This window comes from Solanum tuberosum, unplaced genomic scaffold (assembly GCF_000226075.1).
Source record: "Solanum tuberosum cultivar DM 1-3 516 R44 unplaced genomic scaffold, SolTub_3.0 scf00055, whole genome shotgun sequence".
NCBI lineage: Eukaryota > Viridiplantae > Streptophyta > Magnoliopsida > Solanales > Solanaceae > Solanum > Solanum tuberosum.
In genome coordinates this window covers 727,228-744,343 of record NW_006238981.1, presented here as the reverse complement: position 1 = coordinate 744,343, position 17,116 = coordinate 727,228, and positions in this window count along the sequence as shown.

Below are 17,116 nucleotides of genomic sequence, written 5' to 3'. Positions count from 1 at the left end.
AATAAGTAGTGGTACCAAAATATATAAATCATAAATTATTCTTAACATATATAAATTAATACTGAAAGTGGTGTTTACTTAATATATTTATTTATATATAAAAATAAATTAAATCCTTATAAAATTAAAGGAGGATCTCCTTTGAACGACAAAATAAGTAGTGGTACCAAAATATATAAATCATAAATTATTCTTAACATATATAAATTAATACTGAAAGTGGTGTTTACTTAATATATTTATTTATATATAAAAATAAATTAAATCCTTATAAAATTAAAGGAGGATCTCCTTTGAACGACAAAATAAGTAGTGGTACCAAAATATATAAATCATAAATTGAAAATATATGTATATATACAATTTTCTCTCGCTTTATACAAATACAAACACACTTTATACACTTGCGTTTGTATAAAAAACGAGAGAGGCGAGGGAGAGAACGAGAGTGGCGAGCGAGATTCACCAGGAGAGAGGTGAAATAACAACAGTTTGCTATGAAGTACAATTAAATCAAACTATATTTATAGCATTTAATTTGAATTAATAGTTTGCTATTATATACAATTTTCCCATTATATAAATCAAGATTGGAGAAATTCTTCACTGATGTGTGAAATAACTTGGATGCATCTGCTCTACCTATTATTCACGTAATTGGAATGTCTTCTTCATATTAGTAATTTTTTTAAAATATATTTACGTCGCTAACGAGGTGCTTATTCGGATCTTTCGTTATGTTTTGGGCTTTGTTTGTGGATCCACAGGTGGTATTGACAACAACAATTGGGCCTTATAAGAAGGAAATAAGACTGGCCCAGTTGGGAATTCATCTTCATAATGAGAAAACAGTTGATGCTAATGGGCTCAAAGTAGGCCCTGATTATGTACATTTTGGACATATGTTGGCCCATGCATTTTTGGAGTTTGGTTCAGACACTCTATATTTTGGCTCCTATAACTATTTAGGCTTTCATTATGTTAAAAATAGGAAAAATTATGCAGAATAGCAAACATTTTGCTTATATTAGGTACTATAGCAGTTTGAGAAAATTATAATTCGCGGCTACAGTTTCTTCAATTATTGTTATTTGCCTAATTTATATAAATTCAGAATTTGTATAATTCTAATTGTATAAATTAAGAATTTTGTATATGCTTACCCTAGCTATTTGTATACGATTTATGAAAAAATCACAATAAATTACCATGTTTGTATATTGACAAGCAAAATATATAAACGGAGTTCTGAAAAATTTCTAAATGTATAATTATAGGATTTGTATATACTTATCCTATTTGTATATTCGTTAGCAAAATATACAAACTGACAGAAATATACAAACTGCAGCATTCATAGCAAACAGAACTATAGCTATGGAACACAATTATCGAAACTATAGCTATAGAGCTTTATTATGTCTATTATGTTTGCTATTTTTAATACTTTCTCTTAAAAATAACATTGCAACATTCATCAACTAGCTCAATATGTGGTGTATATTTTGAAAAGGAGTCTCATTATCGATGTATCGATCCCATACATTTAGACCAGTCCTAGCAGATAGGGGTAGGAAAAAGAATCGAGTCGTTCAAGATTGACAATCGAAAAAGGCAAAATGAAATTAGAATTTTATCGAAAAAGAATCTATGGAGCTTGCTATGGAGATGAATTTTCCATTTTCCGCTAAAGGCAATATGAAAAACACCTATATTGTAATACGTAAGAGGGTTGCTTGGAAAGAAGGTCTCGGATGGTACCTTCGACATATATAAAATTTTCGTTCCTCTATCTATGTCATATTTTGAGATTCACTAACAAGCAATTCCAAGTAGGTCCAATATAATCTGATAAAAAATATTTGAAGATAAAATTTCAAAAACTACTCCTCAAATATATTGCCAAACGCTAGCTAAATATGTTGTGAGTTTTTGGCAAAAATCATCCCTAAAGTATGACTTAAACTTAAAGTACATCCTTGTGTTATATAAACGAACAAAAGACATCCTTGCACTATCCAAAAAGTTGCAAGATTCATCCTTATGTCTTTTTTTTTTTAAGAAACTCACGTCACCAACAAAAAAATGTGCCAAGTCGAATGAATATATGTACACATGGTAAAGCTAGTCAAGTTGGGTGATTTTTCTAATTTTAGAAATTGAGAGTTTAAATCATATTTGGACAAAATATATTCAAATTCTAAAATATTCTTTGTAAAACGTTGGCCAAAATACAACTCCAACTTCAGAAATTTCAAATTAAGTAATTATTATTTTATTTTCATAACTAAACGCCTACGTAATTTCACTAAATTTTCAACATTTATGTACATTGTATAAAATGTGAATTGCATTGTATATAACGTACATACGTACTAAATATTTTATTAAACAAATTTCTAAATAGTTGGACGTAATATTTTTAAAATGAATTTTTTACATAATCTTTCTAACCATCGGAACCTAGTTACCTACTGTATAAATATTTCAAGACTTATGTATTGTTGCAAGTCAATTTACTTGATGATGCAAAAAACATATAATAACAACACATAAAATTTAAATTCTGAGAATGAAATATTCATTTCCTATCCATATCCTTATTCTTTTTAGGTAACTTTAACCTTCTCGTCGTTGCTAAGACATGACAAAATTAAAAAAAATATTTTTTTTATTGGTTCAATCAGTTTCTTAACAAAAATAGATTGAATGATGATTCTTGTTATTTTTTGGATAGTATAAGAATGTTTTTTGCTCACTTAGATAATATAAGGATGTACATTAGATTTGAGTCATAGTTGAGGGATAATTTTAGCCAAAAACTCTAGTTGAATCACATGCAACTTCGTAATCAGGAAAGTTATACTTTCAAAGTTTATTTCCTATGTGGAAGTATTAAATTTTACTATCACCTTGAAATTATCGATAGAAAATCATGAAATAAAAATTACTACAAAAAGAATTAAAAATCGTCCTAAGCAGCTTATCAGTTGACATGTAAATGAGCTAATAGATTTAATTGAAAAAGTCATGTCACGTGGATCACATAAGAGAATTAAGTTGAGACATAAGAATTTAACATCGTAAAAGTATAAAATGACTCTTTTTCAGAGTCCAAGGATGATGAGATTTTACGTTCTTGACATTAAAATTTTAATACAAAATCACGAAATTTATTATTCCTAATAGATATCACTTTTTGATGATTTTAATACAAATAATTCATGTGGCGTTTTTTTCTGTTTTTTTTTCTTTTTTTTTGTGTGGTTGCTACCATTAATTTTTCTTTTCCTTTCTTCATTTTGGTTTAAATTGTTTTTTCCTAATATTTTGATGGCAAATGAATTTCAATCACGACATATGGCAATCGAGAGCGGGAGGGGATCAACTCAACGTTTGATACATACATTTTAAGATATTTATTACATCGATATAAAGTAAATGTCGGTTTATAATAAATAATTCTTGTATTTTATTTTTTAAAATAAAAAAATTGTAAAATATAATACATTAGAGAAAGTTATTCGTAATTACTTCATTTTAAAACGAATAAAATTCAAATATGTTTGAGAATATCAGTCACTAATTTAGATAATGACTCATTAATGAAACACAAATTCACTGTGCAACCACACTAATTCAAGTTCTGGTTATCAAATAATTAGTGAGATTATTTATTTAAGAAGAGATAAAATAAAGTTTGGAGGTGTTTTTTTGTAATTTTTTAAAACATGAGAGAACATTTAGTTACAAGAAATGTTTGTAACTAAAGACAAAAAAGTCATTGTTGAGTTATTACACTTGGTCATTTTTCAATCCGAGATCACTATAATCATTGACTGATCTGTAGCTAATTAATTTGGCATATTATTTGAAATTTACTTTCCAATTAATTTAGAAAATAGTCAGGAATATGCAACATTTAAATAAATTCAAAGTGTAACAAATCTTTATGTTGTAAATAATTTCAACTCATTATTATAAAGTTGACCAATGGTAAAATGTCTTGGTCAATATATTTATGTAATTTGAAAGAAATAAACATAATTCAGGTATACAAGCTATAATTATAAATAGGCAGCAGGTACTCATATCTATCTCCACTGAATTATAAGAAGAAGAAAAAAATCAAAGATCTCTCACATACAATTACTAATTACTTTATTTGTTTGTGTACTTACAATCATGTCTCGTCTACTATCATGTTTCTCACGCCGTCGTCGGCATTCCACCACTCCTCCTCCACCACGATCATCACCATTACCATCAATGCCTCAACGATTAATATTCAATAATACCAATCTCGATTCTACTACATCAACACCATCATCACTGTCTCAACAATTAATATTTAACAGTCCCAATTTCAATTCCACCACATTGGCACCACCATCACCTCCACCAATGCCTCAACCATTAATATTCAGTAGTACCATTTCTGATCAACCACCCCAATCGTGGTTGGAGATGGGGCTTTCTGGTCATTCAGTTACATTTAATTTTTATTTGACCAACAATCAAGAAATTGTTATAGATATGCAAGATCCTGCGTTTCTAGCTCAAATCATAACAGAAGGGCTGACATTAGGGATAGAAGCATATAGAAATGACATGAACTTTCCATTAGTGGATAATCCAGAAATTCCTTTTTTTCACCCCGAACAACCAGAGGGGCCAGTACTTGCACCCTCAATTCAATCCCAGATTAATCCATTAGTCTCGCTCATCCAGGTCCCAACTTTCGAACCTTCCAGTAGTGGTGCTACTCATGAAAGTCCTCTACCAACGATGGCACTCCAACAAGGAATTCGCCCAAAAATGTATGTGCTTAACTCCGTGAAATCCTTCATCATAGAGGAGGAATACATAAAAAAATACATCCTCAAATGCCCAGTAAGACTCAACAAGTGCACCATGGATATTAGAGTCATAACAAACCCTAACTCCCAAAAAAAATCTGTAGTCCTTTTAGTACCAACACTTGTGAACCTTCCAGATGATGACGATGAAGAACCCCCAAAAATGAGTCTAATGATATGGAATTGCCGTGGCTCTGAACACTCCGACTTTCATGTAAGTTTTCGGTCTATGCTTGACTACTATCGCCCGACTATGGTTTTGCTCCTGGAGACTCAAATGACACACCACCAACACCTCGCGGATGACTTTAGCTTCAGTGATATAGCTAATGTTCCCGCGATTGAAGGTTGTGGAGGAATGGCACTAGTCTGGCAAAAGGAGTTTGTTGCTATCGATGGACTTGTTATCAACAACGAGGAGATACATTGTACCATCAATGTACAATGATGTTATTTAATCTATGCAAGTTCAAATATAATAGTATTAGATATCAATTGACTTTGATGTTATTTAATTTATGCTAGTTCAATTATAATAGTATTAGATTTCAATTGACTTTGATGTTATTTAATTTATGCTTGTTCAATTATAATAGTATTAGATTTCAATTCTTTGATAGATAACAAATCTTTTTTTTTCCACAAAATGCAATGCTTCTCATAATACACATATCCAATATTATATATATATAACATCTAGTTGAATGCTTACCAATCTATACATTTTACTACATTGATTTTTTTTAATTATAATAAACTTCTAAAACCACCCTTCTGAATAAAAAGAATTCATCATGTACTCCAATTATTTAGGTCATTTAAGGCCTTGGATTAGGGTGGTCGTCGCCCATTACTTTTATCTAAATTAGTGGAACATTACCAAGGTCACTAACCCAATATCAAATAACCAAACCAACTACAACTTATAGTCTTTTATATATATAAGACTATAAGTTGTAGTTGGTTTGGTTATTTGATATATATATATATATAGTAAATAAAATATATGTGACTACTCTAAGACAATAAAAAAAGTGGTTACAAAAATAGTTATTGCTTGCATCAAATTCTTCTTTTAAGTACACTTTTTAATGAAACTGACATATATAGCTTCCTTAGAAATCATACAATATAATTATAGTTCAAGAAATATTGGAGAACTTCATATGGAAATTAAAAAGGTCCCTTGGGTCAAATATTAATTAAAGTTAATCTAGAAAAAGTTTTCAACGTATAATAAATGGTCATTAATTCATCAAGCTCTCCTTTTAAAAAAAAAAAAAAAAAAACAGCTTTTCAACATAATTACTCTTATCTCATATCTTACATTTCCATGAATTTTATCCATGTGCTTCTTAATAAATATGAATAAACTCTTTCACCGTCTTGCAAGTTATACCCTGATACGATCCTCTATTTCCCTACATTTCAAATATGTGTATGAGATTGTTTATTCATTATATTGAACAAACAATACGTCGTAAAATTAGATACCTGTCTCATTGACACATAATGAACTTGTCTTGTCACATCAATTTTTCGTTGATAACATTCTTCTAATATCAAAACTAAATACAAATAGCTATCATATGATCATATCAACACACTTTTATTATTTTCACTAGCTAGTATCATATAGATTGATAAATTGTGAAACTAACATCTAGTTCTATGCCTAGCAACTTACATTCTACTAAATTGTCATCTTGTAATGATCATATTAAACTTCGATAGCCACCCACTGAATTAGAAACTCATCATGTAATCCAATCATTTAGGATCTTTAAAGGCCTCGAGTTCAGATGGTCTTCACCCTTTACTTTAACCAAAAGTACTAGAACATTACCAAGGCCTTCGTTGTCTTCTTTATTAAATAATTATATTCTTCGACTCGACTATTCTAACATCGATTAATCAAACCTACTATGCCTTGCACCTAGAGTAAAAAATTGTGACTACTCAAAGAAAATACAAACTCATTCAATTATGTAATATATCTATCAAGTGATTATGAAAAATAATTGTTGCTCGCATCAAATCCTTCTTAAATAAACTAATTAATTTGTCCGACATAATATATACCTTCCTTAATAATCATCATCATACCTCAAGACAAAACAATTATATATAGTTCATTTTTTTTGGGAGAGAATCTCAAATGTAAAAAAGGTCCCTTAGGTCAGATGTTAAAAATGTCCATTTTCTTTGTGAACACCTACAGAAAATTAACACAACATTTTATTATTTACGTAGTAAAATGGTATAAAAGAAATAGGATTATCACCTTCCAATCTCCATTGGTAAAGGGGACATGGGTGGAGTTTTTCACGACTCCAATCTCACACGTTAACTACGGCGTGGCGGAGCCACCTTATTATGTTAAGAGGTGTATTTTGTTGGAAAATTACACTGCTTAGCTAGGTTAAAGTTTTAATTTTATGTATATAGGTTGTATGTTGACCTCTTTTATTTTTTACGTGTATTTTTTTGTATTTACAATATTTCTTAATAAAACTTCTGGTTCTATCAATATAGATGTACCGTTAAAAATTAAAATTGATGCACATGAGGCTATCTCTAAACCAACTATGCTAACGTTATTTTACATGATTGCAAATCGTACGTTCATCCACTGGTTGAGGGTTTAATAATTGACGTTAGAAAAGAGATGGTCTCATTTTCAATGTATTTATGTTTATTGCAATCATTTTGGACTTGATCGACAATGTTAAAATTTAAAATTGTTCTGATAATTGTAGATATAGACGTTTTTTAAATACTATATGACACTGTGAATTAGAATTCGTATAACTTCATTATGCTTAAAGTTAAAAGCAATAGACAACACATAAATGAATGAAGCATACAATTTAGTGAAGACAAATATAGAGAAAGAGAACAACATGTTTCAACTAAGACTACTTATGAGTAAGGTTGTCAAACTTTTATCATATATATTGATTATGATATTTATTGAGTTTTTTTTTTTAGAATTTTCAGCCTATTTATAATACATGTACTAGTTATATATTTTATTCAGTATTATAGAGTGTATAACTAATATAATAAATTATGATATTAGTCATAGATGTGTTATTGACACATATGCTTTTTTAAATTAAACAAAAGGCGGAATACATAAACATACCCACCCCTGAACTTGTTCAGTTTTTCCTCTCAGGCACCTCATGAACTACGACACCTTAATTCCTATTGAATCCCTGAACGACCCATAATTTGTACCTTTTAAACACTACTGATTGACATGACACAAAACGTGTTCTCATGGCGCTTAAGCGTGTGAAGACTATTTAAAAGAGCTGATGTGGAATCCACCATGTCTTCTTTCCCTTTTATCTATGTAACCCTAGTTTTCTCCCTCTTTCTCTTATTTCTCTTTTCTTTCTCTTCTTTCTTCATGTCATATTCAAGTTGGAGATGCTCAAAGTATCTCTCTTTTTCATCGATTTTTCTTATAGATTCTGATGGAACTATAAAGTTAGCTAATTTTGGAGTTTCTGCATCAATTTTTTAGCCAAATTTAGGTTATGAGTCGTCGTTTTCTTCCTTATCTTCTTGTTTAATGTTCATTGATGTGGTTGGAACATCATATTGAATGGCCCTTGAAGTGATACATTCATGTATAGGGTACAATTTCAAGACTGATGTTGGTCCTTCGATATTACTGCTCTTGAATTAGCACATGAAAGTCCTCCCCTGTCTCATCTCTCTCCTTCAAAGTCCTTGTTCATGAAAATCACCAAGCCCTCCTTCAAAGTCCTTGTTTATGAAAATCACAAAGCGATTTCGATTTTTTGATAATGAGAAAACAAAAAACAACAAGTATTACAAGAAATTCTCAAAGAGTTTTAAGGACATGGTAGGATTATGTCTTGATCAAGATCCATTCAGAAGGGCAACAACAAAGGAACTATTGAAGCATCCATTCTTAGAGTTATTTGGGTTGAACTATTGAAACTATTGAAATGTTTTGGTTTTCTAGGTTTTATTTGGATTTTTATTTTGGCAAGATTGACTGATGTGTAAATTGTTTCAACAGTTTGAGTATTTTGATTGGTTGCACTTTCCACGTGGGAAAGGTGAATTTCACGTTCATAATCAACAAAAAATATTTGCTGAAGTTTTGTGCCATGTCAGCCAATAATGTTTAAAAGGTACAAATTATAGGTGGTTCAGAGATTCAATAGTAAGGTGGCATAATTGAGGTGCCTGAGAGGAAAAATCGAACAAGTTTAGGGATCTGTTTATGTATTCCGCTTAAACAAAATTATTCTTAGTACACCAAATCAAACAAAAAAGTTCTAAACACTCTATCATACGACCCCTAAACATCTCTGTCAATCTCATTGTATTGTATATCTTTTACCTCATGAATTTGTTGAAAAGTAAATGTTTTCATGTTTTAACTAAAAGTGGCAAACATATCATCATAAAAACACTTGCTTTTGGGGGCAAATAAAATAAGAATCACCTTTCATGTCTTGACACTAAGCAACAAGTTGTCAATCATTGAGTTTTCTAAAGGAAAATCGCATACTATTGATGTTTTTGATGTATCATATTAAACGTACGTGTTCAAATTTACCTCCTTTAGTTATCTTCTTAAAATATTAATTGAACTTGCTCAAGATAACATCAAATGCAGTGTCAAGATATTGAATTTCAAGACTAACAATTCTCATGTTAATTTGTTGCCTACTAGGATACATGCATGTTTCCAAAAAACAATTATTATGAAGATTTGATTTGCCCTTGGTTCAGATTTGATTTGCCATTTGGTTTTTCTCTTCTTTTTTTCTTTTTTTTTGTAGGGCCAATATTAATCTAAAAAATTACTATTTTTTCATAGATGTTTTGATCGAATCAATTAGAAAAAAAAAGCCAATAGCGTTTTCATCCAGATTAATTAGGAAGCTTCCAGTTATTTATGTGAGAATATATTTTTTATCATGTATTTTTCTAGTAAGCTTGTTTGGTGGAAATCGAATGGATAAAAATCATGTTTTATCACAATTTCCATTAATTCGTGGGGGAAAAAACCTATATTTCTAATGGTGAAATTATTCACATTCAACATTGACACAAATCAAATAAACACTCTCCCCCATCTAATTTTACTTGTAGATTATATTAAAATTAGATGTTCACTTTTACTTATCCAACTTAGAAAATTAAAAGATATTTATCACACTTACTAGTTAGTTCCTAATTTACTTTATTATTAAACTACCATCATTTCTCAAAATATCAAATTTATTATATTTAAGAAATAATATTATAGAAATATTACTTTTATCAATTACATCTTAAAAGGCGTATCAAATCAAACATAAATAAGTAAAAATTGTCGGAAGGAGTATATAACACATGATGTCTTTACGCTACTTAATTAAAACTTTATTCTATTTTAATTTAATGCTCGAATGTTTTGTCTTTATTGAAAAGCATTGCTTCATTGCTTGAATGTTTCGTCTTTATTGAAAACTAGGTAACTTGGCCGCGCTACGCGCGGTCATAAATATTATATCAAAAGTATAAATTAATTATTTCATATTATTTAAATATAAAAGAGTTTTTAGTTCAAATTTAATTAAATAGATAAAAATTTAAATTCATCTTATTATTCACATTGAACTAATTTTTAACAAATAAAATATACTATTACATGAAGGAAGAAAAAGTACTTTTTCAGTTTTTGTTAAACATAAATTGTTTAATGTCATATAACCGGCTTAAAGATAAACAAAGCTCATTAAAAAAAATTATATGAGAAAAAAGAGAAGAGCATGGTCCATCCATAAAAAAATGAAAATAATTGTATGCCAAAAATTATGACGTATACAGATTTAAAAAGTAGAGTTGAAAACAAAATAAAAAACAAAACTGATCATTTTGTGTAATTTACACACGGTACATATGTATTAATTAGCTTAATTATATATATATATATATAATATGTAATTTTGTGAAACATCATAGATTGAAGATGGAGAAGTGATTTTTAAATTATATACTTTTTAATTTTTTCTTCACTTATACTTGAAAAAAAACTTAATAACATAAAGTTTATAATGTGAAAATAATAATAATAAAAGACTAAATCAATCGGTAATTATATGATAATTGAAATAGATGTATAAAAATAATTTTATAAAATATAGAAATTGTATTGTCTAAAACGTAAAAATGAGCATTCGTAAATTATATTAAATTTAAATTGTTTAGTATTGTTGGTTTGTCTAGCTAATTATATTATAGACATGACGGTGACATTTGGATAATCAAAATGTTATAGAAATTTTGGTCACTTCACAGATAATAAAGAACTTATTTGAACATTTTTATACTTTTTTCACTTTCTTACATTACACACTCCCTTCATTTCAAAATAAAGTTTTTATTTTTATTTTTTATTTTGCTTCGAATCGTGTTTTACATAATTATGAAGACTTCAATGATGTTTTTTTTTTTTTTCAATCTTTCCCTTATTTAATCAAAAGAAATTTATATAATCAAAAAACTGAGTCAAAGAACTATATTTTTTTCAACATATATATTAAGTTAATTTAGTAAAAGTATCTTACTTCATAGTCCCGTCCCAAACTAAAAAAGAAAGTTGACATGCTACAAGAAGGTGAATATCATGGAACTGAAGAGTACATAACAAAATGAAATTGAATTACACTTTCTAAGGTTTAAAAAATAAAAACTTTTCATGAAATGAAAATCCAGCAAATTGAAGTAAAAATATGGTGTAGTTTTAGTAGTAGTTAATACTCTTCTTCAATGTCTGTTATTTAACTTGAAATAAGAAACGTATAGGTGCCTCTTTTGCTCTTTTAACTTATATTTTAGTAGTTATGTGAGAAAGACTTTAAGAAAAATGCTATTTCAAATATGAAATAAAAAAGATTATCTCAAGTAGGGGTTTCGTAAAATAAAAAATTATGAACTTATATAAACAAAAATGAGGAATCTTTAAATAAAAATTATAAATAATTCTCTGTGCAATAGTATTTTTAACCTTTGTTAGTAGTTAGTATTATTACACACAAAGTTACAATAACTTATTTGCATCTAAACAAAAATACATACTTGCAATAATAAAAGGTTATAAAAATTCAAACTAAAGAAGTTACATGGGCTTTGTAATTTTGTTCGTTTATTCATAAATAAAAGGGCTTAACATTCCACAAAAATTGCACCCAAAAAAAAAGTTACATGGAGAAAATAAAAACACACACACATCTTCCTTGGAACCTAATCATAAGACAATAGATAAAAATAAGAATACAAAATCAATGGCCATTTTTTTGAGCTCTTGTCCAACACCCTCTTTAACAAACTAATCAACATTCAAGAGTCTTTTTCATCGTGTCAAGTTAAAGCATGAATTTGATAATATAATAATACTATAAAGAACAATGAAATATAAAGAATAATCTTGAGTTTAAATTTCATGAAACAAAAAACTTGTGAATTTATTTTGTCATTAAAAATGGAGAGTTATCATAAAGTATCTTAAATTTTATAATTTAATAGTTGGAGGTTATGAATATGAAAGCTTAAAAGTCATAGAATTAATGATATTATCAAATATTGAAGTTTAATAGATTTATGTTATGGAGGTAAAACTTAAAAATTAAAAGAAAAATGAAAAACACACAAATAAAGTAGATAAAAGAAATACATTTATCTTATATAAAGATATAAATTTTTTGAATCGAATAATTAAAAATAAAAGTAAAAAAAAGCAAAGAAAGGAAAAAACTATAAAATAAATAAATAAAAATCATAAAATTTAAATATCGTGAACTGTTGGAATTCTTTTTAAATCAAATGGAAAAATTTGTAATAATTGATGAGAATTTGAGAAATATTATAGAAAAAGAGAATAATAGCTTTAATAATAAAATAAATTAAATATAGCTATTGATGAAAATATAAATAAATATGATTACTTTTAATGGTCTTTTATTTTTTGGGTGAATTTTTTGGTATTTAAAATTAGAAAAAGGGCCAAAAAAGATTAATTGAACTGAAATTCTTAGAGAGGGTCACGTCATCGTTTTTATATTCAACTTTATTATTATATATAGATTTGTAATCAATTAAATATTTCACTTTTACATAATATAATTCGTCTAAATAAAAAAATTATAAATACAAATAAAGGTCATAGAGAAATGTCACATATTATACAAGAAAATACAAAGAAATCATACCTTTTACAATTAATTCTGGATGCATATTTATTAATACACATATTTATGCAATTTAAATATGGAACATCTCCATCTTACCTTTTTCTATAGTATCATCTACTTTTTTATGTTCCGTTTTTATATTTAACTTTATAATTATATGTAGATTTGTAATAAATTAAATATTTCACTTTTACACTAAAATAATTAGTTTAAATTAAAAGAAAAGAAAGATAAATACAAATAAAGGTTATAAAGAGATGTCACATATTATACAAGAAAAGATAAAAAAAAAATCATACCTTTTACAATGAATTTTGGATATATATCATGAAAAATATTTGGATACATATTTAGAAACTATATTGATTTATATAATTAAATACACATATTTATGCAATTTAAATATGTTCCATCTTACCATTTTCTATAGTATCATCTGCTTTTTTTGAAAGGTCCAAATTTAAAATCATATATAGAGACCTATAGAACCTGGAAAAAATAATAATTTTAGCATATTTTTATAAAATCTTTACATTACAAATAAAAATGTAAACAAATGAAAGATGAAAAATAATTATTAAAAAAGCCACGTGAAAGGAGTTACAGAAGAAAAAATATATATTTAAATGAGTAAGGAAAATGACTAAAAGAAGGGAGAGGGGGAAAGTAAAACAAAAATAAAGTAAAATGAAGCTTTCAGTCCTAGTTTTTATGGACTTGAAATAGCAATAAATGTATAATTAAAAGGTAAGAAATTAATTAGATTTTGACTTTTAATATGGCCACGTTTATAGACGTTTTAAAATGGTAGCATCATTTATCTTGTGTATTTATTTATTTATTAGTTATTTGTAATAAAAATGAAGAAAAAATGCTAAGAAAATAAAAAAATCTGAGAAAATAGATAAATCTATTTCCTGATCAATGAGGCATGCCACATCAGCGGACTTATGTTCCTCCTTTATATATATATATTGATTATTCTATTCTGATTTTGGTCGTTCATTATGCTTAATGTAAATGTTTATTTTTGCTTGTTTACTATAAAAAAATTAAGAGATAATTTATTATTTAATTTCTAATTGATCGTATTATTAACTATAACTATTTTTCAAGATATTAAATTTATTATATTTTAAAAAATAAAAATATATATTTTATTAATTACTTCTTAATAGATGTATCAAATCAAATATAAACCACTAGAAATTTACAAAAGGAGTACATAACACATGTCTTTTCGCTAGTTAATTAAACTTATTCTTTTTTATTTTGATGCTCGAATGTTTTGTCTTTATTGAAAATCATATTTGCTTCATTGCTCGAATATTTTGTCTTTATTGAAAATTATTCTACTCTAATTTTGGCAGTTCATTATGCTAAAGATAAATGTTTATTTTTACTTGTTCATTATAAAAAATTAAAAGATAATTTACTATTTAGTCCTTAATTTTCTCGTATTATTAACTATAACTATTTTTCAATATTGAACTTATTATATTTTAAAAAATAAAAATATATATTTTCTTAATTAATTACTTGTTAAGTAATGTATCAAATCAAATATAAACAACTAAAAATTTACGAAAGGAGTACATAACACATGTCTTTGTGCGCTAGTTAATTAAACTTTATTCTATTTTAATTTATGCTCGAATGTTTTGGGTGTGTTTGGAATAATGAAGGAAAACATTTTCCAGAAAATGTTTTCCAATTTTCTCATTGTCACGATCCAGACCGTCGTGATTGCACCCACACTAACCCTCCGGTGGAAGAACCATTACTACAACCCAAACTAACAAATTTTATGAAAACTAAGGCATATAAGATACGGAAGCAGGTTTAAATGACAATAAAAATGGAGTCTCCATAAACTCCAAGGTTTTAACAAACAACCAACCAAACTAATGAGGAAGAACAACCCTTAGAACCTGAAAGTCATTGTACTAAAACTGTACGAACGACAAGTCTAAGGACAAGGGGTATAACCCCGAAACTAAACAAACACCTTTAACAAATAGTCTGAGTCCGAAGAGAGTGGACTTAAACAATAAAGATCCATGACAGCCTGAAAGAACTGGCTCACCCTTGAATCCGGTCACGCTAAATAGTCACCTAACTGAGGTCTATCAATAGCCACCTGAAGATGTCCTGCACTCAACAAAGAAAGAGCAAGTGCAGTATCAGTACACAACCACAGTGTACTGGTAGGATCATGCGGCTATCCCAATAAGTGAAACACATCCAAGTAACCACAACATAATAAACAGGCATATACCGAACATATACAATATTAGTCATCTTTTCAGGATCAATGTAATATACCACGTTCTCAATAATATACATTGGTTATCAATTTAGAGCAACATACAGTCTTCCAATATCAATCAGCATTAGTTATGAACGTAATCATCACAAGTAGATACACAACACAATTCAATGGTCCTCTCACGAAACCCAATTCAATAGTCCTCTCATGGAACCCACACCCAAATTGTTAGCATACCGAAACGTGGTACCCGATCCAATGTTTAAGCCGGAATGTGGCAACCGATCTCATGTTTATGCCGAAACGTGGCAACCGATCCCATGTTTATGCTGGAACGTGGCAACCAATCCAAGTTAGTGTGTCGGAACGCAACACCCGATCTATTCAACAAACCACAATCACAATGACAATGTATATTCTCACAATTATACAACAAGAGGTGATTCATGACATACAATTATTCAATTATCCTCATTTACGATTAGGGTGATCAATAATGCAACATTCACATACATACATACATTATAATGAGCAATTACAAACATATATCACACCTACATGAAATCACAACCATCACCTACCTCGAATCCTAGCTTGAATCCTCTAAGGCACTTGAATCTTCCCTTTTCGGATTCTTCCCGCTTGTTCATGGTCTAAAAACATACAATTAATGCAATGATCAATAAATGAGACCTAATTACCCGGATTATAATCAACATTATCAACCCTAGGCCCAAACCTTTGATCCCCATACCTAGGTTAGGGTTTCTTCCACCATAAACCACAGATCAAAACCCTCCCCCATCGATAAGTACCCAAGAAACTAAGTTCTACTGATTGAAAAATGGATTCGGGGAGTGAAAACCTTACCTTTAGCCTCAAGAATGGTGGAAAACTGTCAAGAAAACACATGGGGTCGTTCCTTAGCTCTCCAAGTCGAAAAGTGCAGAATAAAGTGATTTTGGGGTTTATTTCCGACTTTAAGTCGAGTCTGCCCCGCTATGGTGGCACTCACCCCGCTACCGCAGCCCCGCCCTGGCGGTAGAAATTCCATCTCTGCGGCTTGCACGGAAACAGTGAGCAAAATTAATAATTCCAAGATCTCATTTCACAACACACCTTCGATCAACAACACTCAGAAACTACCCGTTCACGCTAAGATCAATTCCAAAAGTTTTACTCTCCCGAATTTAATTTCGTAAAGTCGTACGGGTTTCTTAACGTTTTAGCTATCCATTCATGTAATCAAATAATCGATATCTCATTTGTTACCAGATTTTCCTAGACCTCACTGACTCCGATTTCGTCCAAAATTTGGACTAGGCTAGGAAATCCAAAGTTACTACTCAATGGTTTTCTGGCCCCAATTCTTTCCCCATTGGTTTTTCTATAACGACGGGAACATGTCGTTACACTCATGTTTGGTTGGGTAAAATGTTTTCCAAATCAACTAATTTTCCTCAAATTCAAGGAAAATGACTTCCCTTCAAAAAAGTAAGGAAAACATTTTCCAAAACTTTCTTTCAACTTCAAATTACAATTTTTTTTTTTGAAAAAATCAAATTTTTTTGTTGAAAAAATAAATTTAAAGCTTTTTTTTTAAAAAAAAAAAATTCAACTTCAATTTATTTATTTTTTTGTTTCTAAGATATATTTTATAATTCATTCTTATTTTTCATCCGGCCCCACCCCCCGGCCATCCCCCCAAAAAAAGTTTGTTTTTTAAAAAATATTTCTAATTTCAATTTTTTATTTCACCC